Source organism: Macaca mulatta, chromosome 6 (genome assembly GCF_049350105.2).
Source record: "Macaca mulatta isolate MMU2019108-1 chromosome 6, T2T-MMU8v2.0, whole genome shotgun sequence".
NCBI classification, from domain to species: domain Eukaryota; kingdom Metazoa; phylum Chordata; class Mammalia; order Primates; family Cercopithecidae; genus Macaca; species Macaca mulatta.
Window position 1 is genome coordinate 64,467,200 of NC_133411.1, and position 22,890 is coordinate 64,490,089.

The following is a 22,890-nucleotide window of genomic DNA, read 5'->3' on the forward strand; positions in this document are numbered from 1 at the left end:
GGGGCTCATTCTCAATGGGGCTCATGCAGATTATACCTGGAATCAGGATTCTGAACAAATCCTTCATGAACCACTGTGCTCATGACCCAGGTTGGGAAAGAGGCCCATCTGTCTGCTTGAATCAGTGGGAAACAGTGATGGTAAAGGCATGAGCCAAAAGTTCTGAATGTGCGAAAATGTACACACACAAGACTCACTGCTTGACTCCTTGGACACAGACAGATGCTGGCTTGGTGCGATTTAAGGGACACCAAGATAATTCCCCAAATCTCTTTCCCATCAACAAGAAAAACAAGCAATGCAGTATAATGAAGAGAGGACTCTGCTAGGCCTGGGGAGGCCCGAGTCCAAATCTTAGTTCCATGTTATCTTGATCTAGTTACTTCACCTTTCTGGGACTCAGTTTCCTCATTGATAAAAGGGGATAATATTATTATATTATAATAATATACCAAGTTGTTCTGAGGACTAAATGAGATCATGTATTAAGTACCTGGTACAATAGGAGCCACACAGTACATGCTCATTCTGTGGTAGCTTCTATTCTGCAACAGCAGGGACCTGCTTTTGGCCTAACCATTGTTAGGTTGTCACTATTGCCCTTCTGTAAGTGAAAGTATAGCAAGGAGTTGCCCTGCACACCCATAGAAAAATACACAGGTAAATTAACTTCTGTTGCTTGGAACTAAAAATCTTAATAGGAAAATCCTCAGCTTGCTTTGTCAACCTAGGAAAGGAAGTCGACCAGGAAAGCATAAAAGAGGGTGGTTCTAAGAAAATTAAATCACTTCAGCAGAATTTGAGGTATAAAATGAAGCACTGGAGAAAACAGATGCTTTTATTTCTCCATATAATGGAATTCAGAGGTTCTGCACATACATCGAAGAATATTTTAAGAATAACAATTGTTCAGTGGACACTTTCAGATGGAACCAAAGGTTGAATCCATGCTGGCATAGAAGACACAAGAAAGGGAAATCACAAATGACACAGCGGGAGCACAGGAGTCTCACTCTCGGCAGGCCTGTGGTCAGTGACATTCTTTAGTTTTCCTTGCCATTGTCTGCTGCCCAATCAGCTCTACTTGGTAGAAGGAGCTGGCCACTGGATCCAAATGGAGCTGTTGGGAATGAATGCCACACTGGGTAAGCAGGGCCCTGTGGTTCCACAAGGAGGCGAGAGCAGCAGGACTGCTCAGTGGAGAAGATGGGCACAAACTGAAACAAACCAAACCACTTGACTGAATGCCGCTACCTGGAAATGTAAGTGACAGAGGCTAGGATTGGAGTGGGAATCAGTGAACCTGCTTAGAGATTTCTGGGGTAACTCAGAGGAAAAATTATGCAAAGTGAGTTGGGCAAATTAACTGTAGGAACTACCCTGATTTAGAAAGAGATAAGACAGGGCAAGAGTCTAGAGCAGAGAATGGAAAAAACAGGCAAAGCAAGGCCCAGGGCTCAGGGCCCAGGCTGTCTCACCCACAGCTTCAGGAACTTGGATAGGAATACTAGAGATAAAGCATACTCTAGTCCCCAGGACCTGGGGCCTCAGTTTGAAAGCTTTCTCTGTCTCTTTTTTTGCATGTAAATACAAAATAAAAGCCAGCCACTAATGGTTGTTTCTCCCCAAAGTAAAACACAGACAATGAAAACAAAAAGTTCCACCAGCCAGATATAAACTAATGAAATATGTTCCAGGTAAGTGGTTATCTGCAGATCTGTCCTAGATCAAAGAATTCTCTCTCTCTCTCTCTCTTTTTTTTTTGGTCTGTAAACAGGCAGGAAAAATTGGGGTTTCCCAGGCATGCACACTTACTTGCTGCTCAAAGAAATGCTCAATCCATTAGAACTTTTTGATGGGATGTGAGGCCTAGGATGTGATTTCCATTATCTATTAAACGGTAAGTACATAATAGGCAGAGTAGATTTACAGTAGAGTCTATCTCAGTGAAGATGTTATTGCTAGAAGTATTTATTAAAATTTTCTAAAAATATTCACTTATGCCGTGTAAGAAAAATGCTATGTAGGATGCTAAAAGTGGATAAAATATTAGCAAAAAACCTACTCTCTCAGAGTGTACATTCTAGGAAAAATGATGCGACCTCAAATAATGCTACAACAACTATAATCTGAGTATTTGCTATATGCAAAATGCTTTGTGCACATTGTTTACTTAATCCTCACAATAACCCTATGAAAGAGATTCAATTATCTCAATTTTACTGAAGTTCAGAAAGATTGAATAACTTGCCTAAATTCACATGGTCACATGGTAAAAAGGACATCTATTATTTCATCTGTCTACATCTCCTGTTTTTTTTTTCTTTCAATCTCAACTTCTTTCTTCTGAGGATCTTGTCTTCAAGATCGCCTTGTCCCTAATGTGCGCGTGCACGCATGCACACACGCCCACACACACACAGACAATGTGCTTCTATTGGGCCAGTCATAGAACTGTGCATTCCTGGTCGTGTGATACAAATCAAACCAATCAGAGTTCCTTGGTGTCTTCAAATTGGAACTAAGGTGAGAGAGTTCCTTCTTTCTGACCCCCTTGTGAAATGAAGCTTGGGCACATGAACTTTGGGGTTGCCAAAACACACAGTTCTAGCCTGTTGGAAGACGCTGGTCTGAGGAAAGAAAGCCAATACCAAGAAATAACTAGAAATATGAAATAAGAGACATCAAAGACAGCAGTGTGCTGGTCATTGTTTAACAACTAGTTCTCCAAATGTAGTTCTGACAAGAATGGTGGTTGGTAATTCTCTTTCTGTGAGTAAAATGAAATGAAATCAACACAGACACATACTGGAGCATGACTTACTTTTCAATGATGACTGACTGCTTTGTCAAGTCAAATAATTGTTCTCAAAATCTGAAAGATCTTAGCAATTTTCGATGCTATTCACAATGTAAGAACTGCAGATACAACATACTTCCAAGTTCAATTTGCATTGTCAACATTTTCTTCATCACTTTCTTAAGTCTAGAATCTAGACAATCAACAAAACAATACATTAAGCCCTGGTTTTAAGCATTTGTTCATTTCTATGATTTAAATGCCTCCACTATGGCCATTTTCAAGCTTCCAACATGACATCAATATATATGGAGCTGGAAAGAGATGTGTAATAGCACACCTATTAGCACAGTACAGCAACACTGGACAGGGTTTCCACCATACCAACACCACAGATACGAAGAAACTCAAAGGTGTAGATAATAGCAAAATGCAGTAAAATAATTGAGAAGTAATGAGGTTTTAGAATTTATTACTTTTGTATTTAATATAATTTTTAAATGATTTATTTTTTTAATAATGTTATATTTAACAACTGGCTTACAAAATCCCTCAAAATCAAGCAGTTGGCTCTCAAGAACTAGCACGAGCCAGAATCAGCACCCCACAGGTTCCATTTATTCCTGAGAATAAATTTATTCCCACCCTGATTTCAGGAGCCTACAAATGCTCTAATTTGTTCAACTTGGAGATAAAGTGGCTTTTCAGTTGCTTGCAACCAAAAGAATCTTAGCTAATTTAAGAAGTTCCTCTTGGCTACAGTGGACAGGGAAGGCTTCATCAAAGAGGCAGGGCCAAAGCGCCCACTTCTGAAGGTCAATTTTCCAGATGACTTAGTTTCATTTTTTTGAAAAAATTGAAGAAATAACCATGCCTTCCAGTTTGATAAAAGGAATTTTCAGCTCTGGAAAACCTGGCCATGCTGTGCCACGATCCATTTAAATGTCTTCCCAGAAGAAGAATATTTAATCCGCTGAGCGGAGCCTCCAAGCCCTGCAGAACCCGGGAGGATGTTAGCAGCTCACAGCCCTGCTCCCAGGAGTCTCGGCATCATTCTGTGAAACTGCACAGGGTGGATCCCTGGCTTCTCCCTGGAGAGAAAGTAGCTGCAGGAATGCCAGATGTGGCATTCCCACAGCAGCTGGTGGAGAGGCCGTATCTCCCAGCATGAGGAGCAACCGCAGAGACTGAGCCCCAGAAGTTTGCAGTTTCCACAGGCCAAGAAGAACCCAAGCTACCCGGGCCCTGAGGCAACACAGGCTGATAAATAGAGCATAATTTGGGTCTGATTCTCCCACACTGCCTTTGTTTCCTTCCACCAGTGTTTTGTAAACCTTTTTAGAGAGTTATTCCAAGTGTTTTTTCAAGCCTCTAATCTGTCTTCAAAAATATCCTGGAGGAGGAAATGAAGATTGTTTGCTGCAGAAGACAAGGGTGGAAATGGCCAGGAAAAGTCTCTTCAGAACACCTAGATGAAAGCCACAAATGAGGGTGGGGAGAGCTTGGACAGAAGCCAGCCAGGACTACTGGCCTGCCTGTCCTGCAGGTTTTAAACTAAGGGAGTAACTGAAGTCCTCTGCTCTGTGTGACGGCCAGGGGTGGGGGATGCGGCAACGTTGGAGTGGAGAGGCTGTAGACGGAAAGGGTGAGAGGGCTGGAGGTGGGGACCCAGGGGAAATCAAGCATGCAGCTCCTCTTAGGTCTTGTTTCATGTACAGTTTCAGGGGGGTGGGGTAGGAGATGGACCTTCAGCTCTGCATCCAAAGTTGATTAAAATCCTGAAATTTTTCATAATTGGACCTCATTAATAAATTCCTCAGGGTTCCAGGAGGCTCTGTAGAGGTAAAACAAGGGTTTGGAGAGATGAGAGCAACAGGAGGTTGTAAGATCCCAGACCACGGAGTTAATTCCACTTAATCAGCCTGGAGAAACTCCACATTGACAACACATCCCAGGACTCACTGAGGCCTCCCACCCTCTGCAGCAGGGCAGGGATTTTTCTCATTTACTTCTCCCTTACTTTTTAAACCCTATTTCCAACATGAATAACGAGCTGCCCCACAAGTTAGCACTAATGCTCCTCTTCTCTCCGGAGGACATTTACTGCATCTGTGGTAGGCATAACTCCAGCAGCTTGGGGAGGGCAGGCTTCTACCTCCAAGCCTCTTCTCTTCATTTTGCCACCCATCATCTCCCACCACCCCCTGCTCCACCTGCTTCCTTGCCTCCCTCTTTTGAGAACATATATTCTCAGTTGTTAGCTTGACCTCCAATTCACACATAATCTCTGTGATGGTTAATTTTATGTGTCAACCTGATTGGGCTAAAGGATGTCCAGATAGCTGGTAAAACACTGTTCTGGTTGTGTCTGCTAGAGTATTTTTGAAAGAGATTAATATTTTAATTGGTAGACTGAATAAAGAAGCTCATACTCACCAATATAGCCAGTCATCAGCTAATCCACTGAGGGCTGAATAGAACAAAAAGGCTGAGGAAGGGAGAAGTCAATCTCTCTGCTTGAGTTGGGATATCCATCTTTGCCCTCAGACATCAGCACTCCTCGTTCTGCCTTTGAATTTGGACAGGGATTTACATTAGTGCCACACCCTCCCTTGCTTCTCAGACTTTTGGGCTTGGGCTGGAACTACTCCCCCAACTTTCCTGACTCTCTAGCTTGCATATAGCAGACTGTGGGACTTCTCAGCCTCCATAATTATGAGAGCCAAGTTCCATAATAAATCTCTTTCCATATATCCTATGAATTCTTTTTCTCTGCAGATTCCTGACTAATACAATCCCAAACCTTGAATTGAGACATTAGCATTAGCTTGTTGCCATGCCAAATCTTTAGTGGTTAACAAGTGGCAAGTTTGCTTGGTTTGTAATGTATCTTTTCTCTTTCCATTAGTAAAAGTGAGCCTGAGCTGCAAAACACCCAACAACCAGATACTTCAGAAAAAAAGCAAACAAGAAACAAAGAGCCTGAGTGATGCCCAGACTGGGAAGCCAACCTCTGAATAGGAGTGGGCCAGGGTCAAATGCAGGCTTTTTTCAGGGATCCAAATGGCTCATTCTCATAGCATCCATATTTTGCAAATGTCTCCTTCCTTTCTTGAACATTTTATGAGGAGAGTTACCCAGCAAGACTATGTGGCATGGAAGGGGCATTGCAGTTCAACCTCAAGAACCATTCCCAAGAACCATCACATGAACACCAAGGTGGCTGGTCCTCAGCACAGGACTGACTCCCATGAGATACTTCTTCCAAAGTAACAGAAGCTAACTCTAGCTAACTTACACCAAAAGGGGAAATATGTTAGGATGAGAAGGTCTCAGGAAATCCAGATGGACCATAAGAAGATCTGTAGAGCCCTGGCGTCTCTGGGCCTCTCCTCTCTATGAAATGGAGATGACTGCCATCCACAGGATGGCTCTGGGTGGGGGATGCTCTCTTCACCTGAAGCGTCCAGTTTGCAGTGGGTTCTCAGGAAATATTGATTCTCTTCTTCCCTTACATAGGCCCTTGACCCCATGAGAGTGATCTTTCTACAACACCATGTGGCCATGCCACTTCCTTGCTTAAAACCGTTCTGTGGCTCCTCAGATCCCTCAGCATAAAGTCCTAGCTCCTCCATCTGCAGTGTTTTCTCTCTGCAGTTGTCTTTCTCTGCTTCTCCATGTAGTGGGCTGTAGCTGTCCCTTGGCACTCAAGTGTCCAGCTACACAGAAAGAAAACTGACTCCTCAGAACCCTAACCCTGAGTTCCTGGAAAGGAGTATCAGACTGGCCCTTGTCTAACAATCTCAACCAGGAGGAAAGGGGTCTTAGAGCAATGGGTCACGTGAAAGGGGAACGATCCACAGCTAGGCACGCTCAGGCATGCTCACAGTCTTGCAGATGGCTAAGTAAAATTCCTCTGAAGATTTGATATTTGGGTATAGTTTCAAAAAGGGGATTTGTTTTGTTCTGTCTTCATTGAAGGGAAGCAAAGCACAGACTTTAAAATCAAATCCATTTGGTTTTGAGTCTCTGCTTGGTCAGTTAATAATAACTGGGCAGTGTTGAGAAAGCTACTTAACCCCTGTGGTCCTCAATGTCCTCATGTATGAAGTAGAGATGGCTGCCATTCACAGGATGGTCATAGGTGTGGCATGCTGTCCCTCTTACCTGAAGTTTGTGGTGGGTTCTCAGGAAATATTGATTCTCTTCTTCCTTTACATAGGTCCTTGATGCCATGATAGTGATCCTTCTATAACACCACGTGGCCATGCCACTCCCTTGCTTAAAACCCTTCTGGGGCTCCTCATATCCCTCAGCATAAAGTCCTAGCTCCTCAAGATAACATAAAAAGCCCTGAAAGCACTCTCTGCCCTCCTCTCCACTCATTCCCCACCACTTCTGTGCCCCTGCCATGGAAACAACTTACCATTGCCAGCACCCCTTACGCCCTCTCTCCTTCCCTGTTCCTCTTTCCCCCACCGACTCTCCAACCTTGTCTGCCTAATGTCTACTCCTTCCTGGGGTCTATTTACTCAGGAAGATCTTTTTTGGCCATTGCTTCCATCCACAATGCTGTACTGAGTCTCTTCCAGATGCTCCTGGTTAGAACCCGCCTCAATGTTCCTGAGAACCAGCCTAGACAGTGAGAATGGCCTCAGAAACTCTGCTTTGCAAGGCAGTCCAGTCCACTGCTATCTCCTAGAAGGTTTTACCACTCCCATCCTAACTGGAAATAGAGCCAAAAATGCCTCTCCATAATTTTCACCTAATGATCTTAGATTTTATCCTACAACAGGTTTCAAATTACTTGGAGCTTGAATCTTACTACCCCTAATCTATCTTTCCATTCCTTTTACTGGACCTCAAGAGACGTGGTCCAGTGAACATCTATCATCCTGTAATATTCTTTAATTTGTCAGTATTCTTCTCAAACCCTGGCGCTCTTAGGTGAGTCCAACCACCACTTCCCTCATTATGGATCCTACAGACCTATGCAGCCTCAGACTGAGGGACTTTTTTATCCAGGTAAGCCACCCTGCCTAGGTCCTGTGAGCTTCTGGTCAACCATGCCCCCTCCAAGCCCTTAGCATATGACCTGCTGTAGTGCCAAGGACAATCTCTCCCCACTCCCAGGCTCATGCAAGTGCCTAAAGGTTATACAACAAGTCAAGGGCAGAGACTAGGAGATGCTCGAGATTTATAATCTCTAGTCTAGCATGGTTTAGCAATTCACTTGTCCACAATTCTTTGAGCTGATGGCCTTATATGTTAATAATAATAAGTATGGCTAATGCATATTGAAGGTTTACTCTGTGCCAGGATAGGCTAAGAAATACATATGAGTTTTCTCATTTAAGCCTCACAACAAGTCGTTAGGAATTTTACAGATGAGGAAACTAAAGTTTAGGGAGATTAAGAAATGTAATCCACTAGCTTAATAGAATGAAGGCTTAGGTTAGACATCAAAGCAATAAGGTCTCAGAGCATATTAAATATGACAGCTGTGAACTCTCACATTTCTTTTCTAAAATTAGGAATTTCCTAATTTAAGGCCTCCCCCTCCCCCAGTGACCAGACTTGATTTCAACTAAACACAAAGGAAGATAACTCATATCAATCAAGTGAAGTCTGGAGGTACAGAGTACTAGCACAGCCCCCAGGGCACAGTCCTCTCAAATGTTCTCCTAGGCATGGATAGGCCCCTCCTTACAAAATGTTCAGAAGTCCTAGAGCTTTTGCCTCATCCACTCACCTTATTTCTAACCCTGAATGTGGTATGAGAACAGATATTGTAGCCTTGCAAAGCTTCTGTAAACATTTGCTGTCTCTCTTACTTTTACATAACAAGGCTCATCTCTGATTAATTAATTTGATGACCTCCAGTCAATCTGGTGTCAGAACTTCAAACTGTGGTAAAACCTTATTTATCTATTTAACACAATTCCAAGAGTTCCTTATATTCCATTTTTAAAGCCAGTAATAACTTCTTTTTATAGCTAAACCATGAAATGAGAAACTGGCATTGGGTTAGATTGGTTGCCAGGTGAAAGAGTGCTCATAAGGCTAGTGGCTTTCTGGTAACACTGATCCACCTGGGACTGGTGGGTAAAGATGTCCTCAATCACATCCCGTCCCTTGTAATCCCTGTACGATGAAGAGAGCTTTGTCCACCAAACCTTTCACCCACTCCTGGAGCTCAGGAGGATGAGAGGCTGTCAGCCAACGTTCTGGACAAATGCTCCCCATGGAAATTTCTGCTAACTGAACTCAGATCTTGCCTTGCTTGTTCTGAAGCAGGATCAGAGATCCGACTGCTGACTGTGTGGCTTCCCAGAAGATTTGGAAACATGCTTGATGTGGGTATGGGATAGGGACAGGGGAATTCTTGTGGCCTGGGGGCAGAGGAGGCCTCCAAACACAACATTAGGGCTTGGCAAAACCCAAGAACACTATGCCAAGACCTTTTCCCTTCACTTGTAAGCCCATATGCCTTTGAAAGGGAACTTAGTCCTCATTTCAGGAGTGAGTACACATTAGTCATCAGTGTACAGTGATAGTAGCACTGGGGACTCATACCTAGAATGCCCCCCGCTTTTTTATCCTATCCAATTTCTTCTGATCCACCAGAATCCAGTTTATTTTTACCAGGACTTCTCCATCAAGTCTAGCTCACAGTAACTACTAGCCTGTAACAACATAACACTTGTTGCTAGAAGGATATCTCTTGACATGTGCAGCCTTATGGCATCTTTTGAAATTTTCATACATGCATGTGCATATTACAATTTTTTCATGCACTTACTCAAAAACTGTTTACTGATAACCTACTGTTGCCAGACACTGAGCTGCATACTAGGGACATGATGGAGAACAAGGTAAGCAAGGTCTTGACCCTTACAGACCTCACAGTGGGGAACTGTATGGCTCGATGATTGTACCCACAGGATTTTAATTTATGGAGGTGACCAAGTGATGACACGAAGAGCCTGATGCTATTGAAAGAAGATATTTATCACTTGCATTTCCCCCAGAGAAGGCATACAACACCATGCAAGGCCACCTAGGAAGCACCGGGTTTTGGTCAGGAGGCAGAAGCAGGAGCAAGGAGGGGAAAGCCTAGACTGGAGCTTTCATTGCGGTTTCTGCAGGAGAACTAAAACTGAGTAGAGTAAACAGTTTCAGACTGGCTAGTTTGAATCATTCTGGCAGGCTTTGGGCTCTACGAGTGGTCTCTAGTTGTCTGATACCTGGCCCTGGAATGAATTAGGACAGATAACTACTGGACTGGTATATGAGAGTTAAAGGGGGTTACTGAAGGTATAGACTCCGTTGTTCTATTGGTTTGTTTGCCTATGAAAGGCGAGGCCTTTGTTATCTGTAAGACAGACCCTAGGAGAGTCGGTCTCTCCCTGAACAGCAAAATTTTCAAGATGTCAAAACATCATAAAATTCAAAACATTTTTTAAAACATTATTAATACACTGTATCCATCAGGGCTCAGAATGGACAACGGAACATGCCCTAGATATCTGAAACAAAAGGGATTTAGTGTAGCAACATAGTGCTTACAAAGTTACTGAAAGGGCTGAAGAGGAATTAGGGTCCACCAACGGATAATTTATTTTAAGGGCATACAGTTCTAACTTGGATCTGGAAGTAGCAAAGATGCTGCTGCTACCAATACTGCTGTCCCCTCAAGAGTGACATCCCCACAAAGCTGGTGACTAGACATGGAATGCTGGTCCACCTTCCACAATTGACTCAACCATCTATTTAACCTTGCTTAGCAGTAAGAGAACATTATATGTATTTCTGAGTTTTGCAAGTACAGGAGGGAGGGGACAACTGCTATGTGCTATACAGTATAACACACAAATGAAACATGTGATCAATGCACAAGACTGAACTGCCTCTCTGTCCTACAACTGATAGATTTTTATGCCAGAAGGTTGTCCAGCTAACATTTCTATTCTAGGCTGGACTGATCTGTCTGTCCCACACTTTTTTCCAGCTGAAAACTCTCTACTCTTCTTTGAAGATACAGCTCAAGCATTGCCTCCTTTATGAGGCCTTTCTTCTTCCTGCTAAGAACTGGCCACTCCCTCCTCAATCCTCCCCTTGAAAGCAGAGGTAGACTCTCATCGCAGTGCCCACCATACTTCTTTGCTCTTACACCAATGTCTCTCTCCTTGACCATGAGATACTTCAAGCCATTCCATGGCATGCAGTAGACACAGAATAAATGACCCTTGGATGAATGGGAAAGGCTGAGGCTCTTACCACAGATCCAAGATGCAGGTAGGGATTCCAATATAGCCTGTTACCCAGTCCAGTCATATAGGAGCCGAGTGGATAAGCCCTGTTTTCATCAAGGCTAAAATCTCAAACAGTGTTAAGGCATCTTAGCTCTGGTACTGTTTGGAGCAAAACACTATAGCAAATAATTAAATAAGAGTAGCCTGAGCAGGGATTAGGAAGCAGAAGGAAGTTTAATATTTCTGCATGACTCAGAGATACAAGGTAGTTTCAGTTGCATCTAACAGAAACACAGCTCAAATAAGACAAATGAAGAAAAAAAGAATATACTGACCAGCATAACTGAAAGGTCAGTGTGCTAGCTTCAGACATACCTGGGTCCAGTCTGTACCCTATGTCATCAGGGTCTGTCATTTTGGTTCAGTTTTCCTCTGTAACCTGTATTCTCACACTGACTCTCCCCACGTGGTAGCAAAAGTGATTATTTTCTCTTTTACTTTTCTCAACTTACACTGTACCCATTCATCAATCTCAGTAGAAATGGAGTCTCTTTCTTAATACTTTCAGCAAAACATTTCAGGATTGACGGACTTGGACCAGTCTGGTTCCAAGTACCCCTCACCCAAGCCAGAAGAATAAAAGATGTAGGCTTCCATTGGCAGGTGCTCTGTTCGCCCCCGAAATGGGGGATCCATGAGTCAGATCAACCCCACCAAAGCCCATGGGCTGAGTATGGAAGGAGGTGGTGTTAACAGAAAGAGGTGTATAAATGGTAGACATGAAAAACAACAGCTGTTTCCCGCAGTGGTTAACTAGTATTTTGCTACCTCCAAAGCCTCATTCTTCATTTTGAAAGAGTCTTTCAACTACTCAAGAGCAACAGCAAAACTGCAGCCATTCTCAGGGTGCTTCTTGGATGGGATGCCCAGTGAGATTGGTACAAAACAGAAAAATTTGACATCATTTCTAACTTTCAGTTGAGACTGGGGAGAGAAAGGAAAAACCCATCAGTTTCGGGTCTTGAGTAGTAAAACGAGAGTGAGAGGGAAGGGGGGAAAACGCTTGGGATGTAAATGGAATGAACAACAGAAAATAATTAAAAAGGAAGTGGCTTCCTCTCGTTTGTCTGTCGGGCCTTGTGAGGAACAAGAGCGGTACCTTTTCTGGAGCCTCAGCTGCTCTGCTGCCTTTCCAGCCGCCTCCTTGGGAAGAATGAGGCCTTAACAACCAGCATGGTGTCAGGGCTGGCCTCCACCCAAGCCTAAACAGTGCCCCCATTGAGGGACCCCAGGGGCAGCCCTGGATGCCTCTCCCTTCTCCTGCTCCCCTCAATGGGCTATTTGTGGGACTAACAAGGACTGGGAGACACGCTGCCCATCTCCTCTGAGGCCCCAACAGCTGCAGGATTCCGCAGGAACTCCACAGGGCTCCTGCACATCCCTGCAAAGACACCAACCGGAGGATGCCGGATTCAGAAAGGGGTCTCCAGGCGCCTCCTGGATGAGGGAGAAAAATACTCCTCAGTTCTTTCCTTCCTCCCAGCCCTTTCTGCCGTCTCCTGGGATAGCGACTCTTCACCTCAAAAATATTTGGTAGCCTGCCTCCCTGCAGCTTGGATACCCTCCCTGTTCTATCCTCCTTGCTGGCTGAGAGAAAGAAGAAAAAGGAGAAATAATCTTCTTCTAAAGCTGAGAGTTTATGATTGCAGCCATGTCCAAATATTTCATCTTCATTGTCCACTTCCTCTACTGAGATAAAGTGACCTAGAGTGGAAAGTGGTAACTAAAACATTCTCATCACAAACTAAGATCACAGCTACTGTTCCCATTGATCTTTCAATCCCACACCACCACAAAGGAGCAGTAACAGGCCGGGTGTGGTGGCTCACGCATGTAATTCCAGCACTTTGGGAGGCCGAGGTGGGCAGATCACCTGAGGCCAGGAGTTCGAGGCCAGCCTGGCCAACATGGTGAAACCTCGTCTCTACTAAAAATACAAAAAATTAGCTGAGCGTAGTGGTGAATGCCTGTAATCCCAGCTACTCAGGTAGGCTGAGGCAGGAGAATCGCTTGAACTCGGGAGGCGGAGGTTACAGAGAGCTGAGACTGTGCCACTGCACTTCAGCCTAGGCAACAAGAGCAAAACTCCATCTCAAAAAAAGAAAAAAGGAATAGTAACAGTTCCTTGTATTCTATTTCTCCCGAGCCCATTAGGTAATGATTGCTAATTGCCTTGAGGAAACAGACCAGCATACTGTCTGGAACAGACAGGTGAGGAAGAATCATCCCTGACTTTCTACTTCTACAGGATATAAGGCTTGCTTGTGTCTTTTCACTTAAGAGATGTAAGTTGACCCCCTGCCCAAATGTCTCCTTCCAGGAGCTTATTGTTGCACATGAAAATCCCATTATCGTGATATTCCATGTTTGTTGGTGGAAGCAAGTGTACTCTGCATGAATAGATGTATGTCTGTTTTGGTGGAAATTTGCTGAAGTGTAAATACCCGTGGGCTCCAGACATCAAGCTTTACAGGTGATTAACATTAGGGTGCTATGTAGTTGATCCTGTCCTTCCCAGAGTGATAGCTGCGATAAAGGGGAGAAGGAACAGCCCCAGGAAAAACCTGTACCTACTTCGCAATGAACAGAATCTGTAGGGGGATCTGGTACAACTTAAACTTTGTTCCCCCTACAAATTTTTGCCAGAAGGTTGGGACCTGGCCTCATTCTTCAGGGTCAGGGGACTGGTTCCCATGCCAGTCCATTCTACTTTTGAACAAATCTTACTCATTAGATCATTGAAGAATCCTTTCTTGCATCAATTTCCATCTGATTTCCCTTAAACATGCAGACGTTCATCCTGGTCTTGCCCCACTACTACATGCACTCTAATTCCATAAAACCTTCAACCCTTCAGATGAATATTTCCGTAGAGAAATCACTCATGCCTCCTCCTGAGCTTTTCCATTTTGAGCTAAATCATGATTTCTGCAATTTCTGCAACAGTTCCAGATGTGACACAGTTGTCTGATTTTTAACCAGCTGGTTGACTGTCTCCAGACAAATTCTGGTTTTGTTTGTTTGTTTGTTTGTTGTTATTTGTCTTGGACCCTATTAAGTCTATGGAACTCAGCTGCAGTTTGACTAGGGTTAAAATGCAGACAAGCCATTGCCATCCTCTATCCGAGGATCCTACTCCCGTGAATGCACTCTAAGACTCAATGCTCACCACATGGCAACCAACTCCCACTGGACTTCCTCGGTGACAAAACGCATGAGACTTTTCACATGAACTTCTGTTGAGCCAGTCATCTCCAGTCAATTTGTTTTTTTAACCGAAGATCTCATATTCATTTCTCATTTAACTTTATTCCCTTAGTTTCAGTCCATTGATCTAACATGTGGAGCTATTTTAGAAATACTGATTCAGTCAGTAAAACCTCTCAAATTTATGTAATCCACAAACATCTAAATATGTCTTCTCTATTTTCATTCAACTTGTTGATGAAAGTGAAGACAAGACCAAAAAGCTCAGATATTCGAGACCAAATATCAGAGACATCACCATGTCCTGTTGAGAACCACATTGATACAACAAAAGCAGATGCCTGATGCTGGAGAGTTCAGTCCTGCTTCCCAGTCCAGAGACACTTTGCATAAAGGAATACATTTTTGGACAGAAGAAAGTATTCTAATGTTTTCCTTAAGTTAATATTGGATAGGGATGTTCAGTATTGCTTTTCATACTAGGCACACATAGGATTCTATTGATGCAGAAAGAACAGCCTTTTATCCTACCTTACACATTACATAACCGGCCTCTGACCTTTAAAGAAGATTGTTTTTTATTAAAACAGCCTTCTTGCCAAAGTCCTATGTGCTCCTTTCTAAGAGAGATTCCCAGATTACAGCTTATCCAATCAATATGACAATAAAAGACACATCAAAACCTTAGCCCTGTACTTTCCTAGGGTTCTCTAAACGCTGCCCAAAGGGGTGCTGTTTTCATTTCCCAAGAAAAATAGAAACATTCTATGAATTACTTGCAACACCTAGCTGAAATTCTAAATTCAAGATCTTGCAAAGCAGATTTGAATGCTAAGTTAAGACAGCTTTCAAGGTAGAAGCCCTCAGTTTGAATACAGAAACCCCTTTTGGCAAAGTCATGTGAAAAATGCTAACATGTCTCAAATGTTTTCCCAGCCATTTCCCAGCTTCATGTCTAACAGAGGCTGAGTGTGAGCTGAAGAATAGTTTGAATAATAACATGAGAATAAATAAGTCACTTATTTGGGGATTCTAATGGGGAAAAAAGTCACTCAGTAAAAGTCACAACTAAGTTTAGATTTGAATTAGCTTCATCATGGGATGAACAAGAAAAACCCAAGTAATTCTATTTCTTTTGGAGTTCAAGCCCATCAGAACATTAATTTCTTTCCTATAAGATCCTATTACAGATAAGTTGGATCATAGCTCACCTTGCCACATTTCAACCTTATAAAAGAAGACTTGCAGAAAGGATTAGCCTCTCTCTTTCCAAAAACCCTGAACAAATTTTCATGTACCCTTCTCGATCATTTTGCAGGAATTGTTCTGATAAAATAGTATTTCCCTCCTCCAGGTCTAATGCCCATCACCTTCCAACACAGTAAGTGACCAAATCTTTCCCTCGAAATATGTCCCCACTGAACCCTTCCTCTGTTTTCCCTTATTTGCTGTTATATGACATAACAACTGAATCCTTCAGCCTTGGGGGCTTCTCTTTTCTTCAGTATTCAAATGTAATTATTTGAACGGCAGGAAGTCTGGTGTCCATCTCAAGCTTCCATAGGCTCTGCCATAGGAGGCTCCTGCTGGGTGGGTGCCAGTCACTCTTTTCCCAACCCCTGCTCCTGGCTCCTGCTGAGCTTCTCAACCCTCTTGCTCACCCTCACAGCCCTCCTTGCTTTGCGGGGACACTGTTCCCCTTCATTCCACAAGGCACCACTAACGTACAGCTGTATTATACAGGACACTGAAGGTTTGGAAATTTTGGGAAGGCACTATACAAAATTGGACTCAACATCACTGTAGCTAATGTCTATCCATAAGGAGCCCCTTCCTGGTCAAGTTACTGGGCCTACCCTCAGAATGGGGTCTCTGGCACCCTTTCCTCTCTGCCTCACTCACCAAGGGAAAATTCAATCTTCTTTAACAATAAGAAAGAAGAAGAAGAAAGAAAACAAAATAAACAAATGACCAAAATCTTTAATAACCCAGCAATCCTGAAATACAGATACGTCTGCAGCCAGGTTTTGTTTTGTGGGTTTTTTTTTTTTTTTTTTTTTTTTTTTTTAGTAGCAATTAAAAATGTTTAGCTAGCAAGCAAGAAATTTAACAAGCAAAAAAAATTTATGATATAAATGTGCAAAATCACTACAGCATTTTAAAAACTCATAGTACATCTACATGATGTAATAGCATTTGGTTATTTAAGGTTATTTGGCTTCCTGTATAAGGTGCAGCCTCCAAGCAGTTATTTGCAGCTTCTTTCAATGGTAGGAAAATTACTTATTATATAATGTTTAGGAAAATTAGGATCCGAAATTGTATGAAGTGTGACTTCAACTCCATAAAAAATCTGGAGGAAAGCATGCCAGATTATCAACAGAATTAAAGGAGTAGGGGTAATGGCTATTTTATTGTTTGAGTTTCCCTGGGCTTTTTCTTTTTTAATTTTTAAAAAGTAATTCCAACTTTTATTTTAGATTCAGGGGTTACTTGTGCAGCTTTGTTACATACATTTATGGCATGATGCTGAGGTTTGGGATAGAAATGATCCTGTCACCCAAGTAGTGAGCATGCTACCCATAAGTATTTTTTTCAGCCCTTGCCCTGCTTCCTGTCTCTCCCCTCTAGTAGTTCCTAGTGTCTATTGTTCCCATCTTTATGTGCATGAGTATCCAATGTTTAGCTCCCACTTGTAAGTACGAACATGCAGTATTTGGTTTTCTGTTCCTATGCTAATTCTCTTAGGATAATGGCTTCCAGTTGCATCCATGTTGCAGCAAAAGACATGATTTCACTCTTTTTCATGGCTGTGTAGTATTTCATGGCATATATGTACCATATTTTCTTTATCCAATTCACTATTGATGGGTACCTGGGTTGATTCCATGTCTTTCGAATTGTGAGTAGTGCAATAAATATATGAGTACATGTGCCTTTTTTGTAGTACAATTTATTTTCCTTTGGGTGTATACCCATAATACAATTGCTGGGTTGAATGGTCGTTCCGTTTTAAGTTCTTTGTGAAACGTCCACACTGCTTTCCCCAGTGGCTGAACTAATTTACATTTCTACCAAGAACCTATAAGCGTTCCCTTTTCTCTGCAGGCTCACTAGCATCTGTTTTTTGACTTTTCGATAATGGCCATTCTGACTGTTGTGAGATGGTATTTCATTGTGGTTTTGATTTGCATTTCTCTGATGATTCATGATGTGGAGCATTTCTGCATATGTTTGTTGGCTGCTTGTATGTCTTCTTTTGAGAAGTGTCTGTTCATGTCCTTTGCCCACTTTTTAATGGGTTTTTCTTTTGCTTGTTGAGTTGTTTAAGTTCCTTATAAATTCTGTATGTCAGACCTTTGTCAGATACATTGTTTACAAACACTTTCTTCCATTCTTTAGGGTGCCAGTTTACTCTTTTGATAGTTTCTTTTGCTGTGCAGAAGCCTTTTAGTTTAACTAGGCCTCACTTGTCAATTTCGTTTTTGTCGCAATTGCTTATGACTTAGTCATAAATTATTTCCCAAGACTGATATCCAGAATGGTGTTTCCTGGGATTTCTTCTGGGATTTCTTCTGGGATTTTTGTAGTTTGAGGTCTTATATTTAAGTCTTTAACCCATCACAAATTAATTTTTGCATATAGTTAAAGGTAGGAGTCCAGTTTCAATTTTTTGCATATGAAGCTATTCCAGTACCATTTATTGAATAAAGAGTCCTTGTTTATTTTTGTTGACTTTGTCAAAGATCAGAAGGTTATAGGTGTATGCCTTTATTTCTGGGTTCTCTATTCTGTTCCATTGGTCTTTTTGTCTGTTTTTGTACCCAGTACCATGTCATTTTGATTAATGTAACCTTATAGTATAGCTGAAAGTCGGGGAATGTGATGCCTCTGGCTTTGTTGTTTTGGGGGTTTAGGATTCCTTTGGCTGTTTGGGCTCTTTTTTGGTTCCATATGAGTTTTAGAATAGTTTTTTCTAGTTTTGTGAAAATGACATTGGTAGTGTGATAGGAATAGCATTGAATCTGTAGATTGCTTTGGATAGTATTTGCCTCTGACTTTTAAAGCCCACTGGGTAACCATTGTCTTTTATGACCATGCAAATCATTAAGATTTACTTCTACAGACTCTGGCCTGGCAGATGCAAGTCTATTTTCAGGCTGGGGTCTACCCTAATCCCAGGGAAATATCCCCTTGCACATGATTCACCTCAAACCTCATTCATGTAACCCTCCATGCCCCTACCCCATGCTCCCCTCCCACTGTGCAGTTGATTGCCTTCTCCACCTCCAACCTATAATGCTTTGTACAAACCTTTTTTAGTCCTTCTCACATCTGTATCAGTCAGGTCTCAGCAACCTCATACTGAAGAGTGTTTAAAACAGAGACTCTTTACAAAGAAGCAGAGTATAAGGAGACCACCAAAGTTAGCGCATACCCCTGGGCAAATTAAGAGGAGTTCTGTTACTATCCCTAGCCTGGAAAGGTAAGAGGAAGAAGTACTTCTCAGAGCCTGGAGGGAGAAGGAGAGGGATGCTTCACAGGAACTGCAACCTTGAGTAGAGGAATGCAGCAGGTCTGGAGCAAACCCTCAGGAAAGGAGCCACTGGAAAAGCCCTGAGTTTGGCTCTTCCGCCCTCCTTCCAATTATCTGCTGGTGCTGGAGGGAACTCCAGCTGGAATCCAGGGTCAAGGGAGCCCTTTCCTGTGGTCCATACCGGGCAGCCTTCAAGGGAAGAAAGTGGACCTGGAGTGACACACCAAAGATGGGCCGCAACAACATATTGTCATGATTGATTCACAGGCATGCCAAGTGTCTGCTGCCTAAGAGATTCCCTTTAATTTTACAAAACGCTAGAGCTCAAGGCTGCATCCTCTGTACTTCAGAACATCCAGAGCCACCCACCCTCACAGTCCTCTCCCTTCTCCTGAGGCGGTCCTTGCTACATCCTTCCTGGTTTCTACATCTTTCCTACTCTCTCATTAGCCCACTTCCTGGACGACACCCTTCTTCCATCCTATTTCTCAAATCAGCATAAATTCAAGAGTTATTGTATGTATCAGATTTCTAACTGAAGGATAATGGGTAAAGGGGGATAAAAGACAACATAGAGTGAGGAACAACTTCAAAACCCTTATTAGATATCTCTTTCATAAATAATCACAAACCATTCTCCACTATGAAGAATTTCTCAGCTATGCACCATCATCTTCCAGAAACCCAGGCCCCTTCCAGGACCTTCTTTTTTCCCTCTATTGACAGCCTTCTAAAAACCTAAACTCTGTTCTACTATTTTTTGTCTGAACCTTAATATTATTTTAATATTTATATTTAATATAAGATATTAAATTAATATTAATGTTAAAATAGTTTACTATTTTAATGCAATTGTTTTTAAAATCAAATTGGTAAGTTTTTTTAATGTTCTTTTTTAAAAACTTCTTTATTTCAATAGGTTTTTGGAGAATAGGTGGTGTTTGGTTACATGAATAAGTTCTTTAGCAGTGATTTCTGAGATTTCGGTATACCCATCACCCGAGCAGTGTACGGTGTACCAAATGTGTAGTCTTTTATCTTTTGCCACCCCCCCATCCTTTGGTGACAATGGCCTTATAGTACAGTTTGAAGTCAGGTAATGTGATGCCTCCAGATTTGTAATAAAATATTATTAATTAATATTAATATTAATTATAATACTAATTATTATTTTAATATTTTATATTTTAATATAAAATGCTAAATTATATTAATATTAAAATATTCTAATATTTTAATGCTATGCTTTTAAAAATCAAATTACAAGCTATATAAACTTTTAATAGAACCAGGGCCAAGATCAGGGGGAGGAAAGTGAGGCAAGGGCATATACACATGCAGGATCAGATCCTCTCTTTATTTTAAATTTTCATCCTTTGTTCATCAGGGATTTTGTTTTCATTAATTTTGATTTTTAAGAGACTACTTTATGGTGCTGTTTATCTTAATCACTAAGTTTTTTGACATCACCCCTCGACCCTTTTTTTTTTTTTTTTTTTTTTTTGGTATCCCAGGCAAGTGCCTCACTCAGTATCACCTTAGTTCTGGCCCTGCCAGTTGCGGGGGCTCAGGGAAAAAGACTTCTCTTTCTACATTAAATATGTCAGTTTAGATGCCCTTCCAAACCAAAAGATAAGTTCTTTTCCCAAGCAGAATTTTGTCTTCAAACTCCTGCCAATTTTGAGAAGAATTTGTTTCTTCTGACCCCTCCTCGTTAGGTTATGAGATCCTTCAGAATAGAAGATGCTGCTGCATCTGCTTCCATAGCCCCAGCACCCAGCCTTGGTAGATGAATTTTAAATATTTACTGAATACAAGGATCCAGTGCAGAGCTTTGTAAATTCCATCTGCTATTTGTTGAATATATTCACAGGTTTTCTTTTTATGTTAAAATCAAACATCTTAGAAAACTAGCTGGCAAGGACCTGAAGACATCATTTAATCTAATCTTTTCATTTTGTACATTGGGAAGCTGAGGCCAACGTCCATGGTTACACTTGCAGGCAAGTTGCTTAGAGTTTATCCAAAAAAATTAATATTTCTGATTGTCAACGTACTAAATAATTTTGGTAGCATCCCAGTAAGCAGAACAGAGTAAAATTCTCCCAGGGGTTCACAAAAACCCTGCAATAATACAATGCTATTAATTAATTAATACGATGCTATTATTTCTGCCAACGGAAATCTCAGAATAAGAAAAACGCACAAGAGAGGTAAATGGGAAAATTACTGACACCCAAGCCAATGACCTGAGTCAGAACAGCTTTTATCAGAGTGAAGTACAGAAATATTAATATCAAGAAGCTGAACTTTTAAATCAAAGCCAGAAAATGCATTTGCCCAAGGTAAAGGCATGAGCAGGTTTACAGAGAGAAGGACAATGGTAATAAGGAAAGCTTGCTTCTTTACAATGAATGCATCGTGGCAAACTTGTGAGGCACCAAGCAAGCTGACAAGTGTCCCTTCGTCCTTGCACCCTGGACAGTTTGGCCAAAGGACATCTAGGGTGACATGCCTCAGACGTCCGCATTAATTTCACATCCCGGAATAGCCCAAAGAACCTGTCCAACCTGACTGTCAGCCTTTTCAAAATCACCTTTGGAATTCTTTGTTCAACCCTGCTTGGTTTACACTGGAACGTCTCTTCTGGGACTTCTCCAGTGACTTGATCTTTGTCCACAATGACATACCCCAGGAGACCCACCAATACCCAGATCTGCCCAGTGGTGACACTAATATTAGATCCGATTAGAAGTGTCAATTCAAAACAGATGAAGGACACATTTACACACAAGTCAGGGCTGCCACAAATTCATTCCTTCCTCTCACAATATCCTCTAGCAGAAAAGAGGGCAAACTGACCTTGAAGAAACCTCCTTTTTTTATCGGTTACCATGGCAGCACAAACTGTCTCTCCCCAGGGCACCTGCCCATGGGTTTGCACCTGCCAGCTGGTAGCAACACTGCACCAGCAGCCTTGGTTCCCAGTGGCTGTGCTCACTTCATCAACAAAGGTACCAGCAGTGCCAGTTGGCTTCACGATATGGATACCTGCCCGCTAAGCATTGGCCCGGAGCTCGGGGACTTTCACAAAGGCCAGCCAACAGCTGGCAGGCAGGAACCTCCAGGTCATTGTCATCCTGGGCTGAATTGGAACGTGCACTCGGGAGACAAAGGCTCTGTCTGTAACCACAGCATCCCTCCCTCCCTGGGTGTTTTATTTTCAGCTCTAGGTCCCCTGCTATGGGAGGGCCATGTGGCTGAAGGTGTCTTTCTTGGTTGTTGTTTTTTTTTTTCCTCCTTTAGCATTGCCCTGCCTCGTGCATGGTGTAGAAAAGCTTTCTCTGTCCCATGTCTAGTTTTATTGCAAATCAAAAAGCTCACCATAAGTCATCCTGGGCCAGTGGGTTCAGAGGTGGAGCTGGTAACCAGAGGCCATGTCAAACTTCCTCCTCTGGCTCCACACCAAGGCCTCCGAGGATATTTTGTCACATGAGGTTAGTGTAGTTTCACATCCGCTAAAGCAAAGCTCTGTCGAAACTCTCTATTCTCACATGGCTTCGACTCAGACAACCACCCCACTCAGCTACCTTCCTAACCCTTTCAAGCTGTGAATCAGGAGATCTGGGTTCCTGTTTCAGCCCAGTCCGCATGCCCTGGAGCAATGACGGACTCAACTTCTTTATCATGAAAATTAAGAGGCCAAAGTACCTTTCACTCGGGTTACTTTCAACTCTCTCTCCCCTACCTTGAAAAAAAAAAAAAAAAAAGTTTATTTTTCCTGGTGCTTTTAAAAGAAACTCTTAATCTGAGAATCTCTAAAAATGAATAGAGATTATTTTGGTTTAAAAAATAAATGGCTACACACAACAACCTGAATGTATCTCAAAAATATTGTGGTAAATGAAAGAAGCTTATATACAAAAGAGCTCATACTGTATGGTATTAGTAACATGGAATTAAAAATAGGCAAAACTAATTTACAGTTTTAAAAAATTAGAATAGTGGTTGCCTCTGGCAGTGATGTAGGA

At 42.1% G+C, this 22,890-nt stretch overlaps 1 long non-coding RNA gene across 1 annotated transcript; it reads right to left on the reverse strand.

Annotated features, from left to right (window-relative positions):
* Window positions 1–820: 820 nt before the first annotated feature.
* Window positions 821–22,504, reverse strand: LOC144341314 (uncharacterized). The gene is made up of 4 exons (XR_013418173.1): window positions 22,244–22,504; window positions 5,237–5,369; window positions 2,825–4,634; window positions 821–1,120 (listed from the first exon to the last, which is right to left on the reverse strand). It is a non-coding gene; the product is annotated as an uncharacterized LOC144341314 (long non-coding RNA).
* Window positions 22,505–22,890: the final 386 nt, after the last annotated feature.